Genomic DNA, 845 nt, shown 5'->3' with positions numbered 1-845 from the left:
CTGCCCTGTCTGTAACCAAGAACCTCTCTTTCCCGGCTTTCGGCTTGTCAAACTATTTGGATAGAAGAAGAGGTGTTTGCAAGAAAAGGTTTTACATTCTCATCCCCTGTTCACGAATCAGCTGTGAATGCTGCCGATACCGCTTTCGGAATAGCAGATGAATTGAGCAGAGGGTTTGAGAAAAGCACATTCCCTAAGCGGTCGAAAATGGCCTTTAATCAAACTCTTAAACTAAGCCCTACTTCAAAATTCTAAAGTAAAGAGTCAGCAACTTAAACATCCAAACTCTATCGAGTAAGAAATACATTACCTTACTCTAAAAAGAAAGATAAAAAAGCCATGAAATTTGAAATGAAAATTCAGTGTTATAGGCAAAAATAAAGATAGCCAAAAATTGTAATAAAGCTAGCTTCTTCTGGGTAGAAAGAACGAATAAGACCGGGGGAAGTGAGGCCTCGGCCGACGAAAAGCAGCATCTCAGAGGTTGTCGTTGGCCGAGGGGAAGGGGAGTGGTGAGGTGGGACCCCGGTCCTATTATACACAGAAAAAAAGAGAAGCTCAGTCTTACATCAAATCAGCAGAAAAATAGAATAGGAATTAAGAAAAAAAAAAGTTACTCTATTAAGATATTTCACTTGAATAGAGTACTGGTTTTCCTAGAGGAAAGACTCGAGAATATACTTATTCTTTCCCTCATGACTCTAACAAAGAGGCATTTCGATAGCTTACAAGAAAGAAAGAATCTTGACACTTCAAGAACAAAGCAGAAACTGAAAGGATTACTTACTTAATACTAGCTAGAACAAGAAGAGACTAGACTTAAGTAACCTAAGGGACAAATAGGA

Source organism: Ipomoea triloba, chromosome 16 (genome assembly GCF_003576645.1).
Source record: "Ipomoea triloba cultivar NCNSP0323 chromosome 16, ASM357664v1".
Lineage (NCBI taxonomy): Eukaryota > Viridiplantae > Streptophyta > Magnoliopsida > Solanales > Convolvulaceae > Ipomoea > Ipomoea triloba.
Note: the sequence above shows the minus strand (reverse complement) of the source record.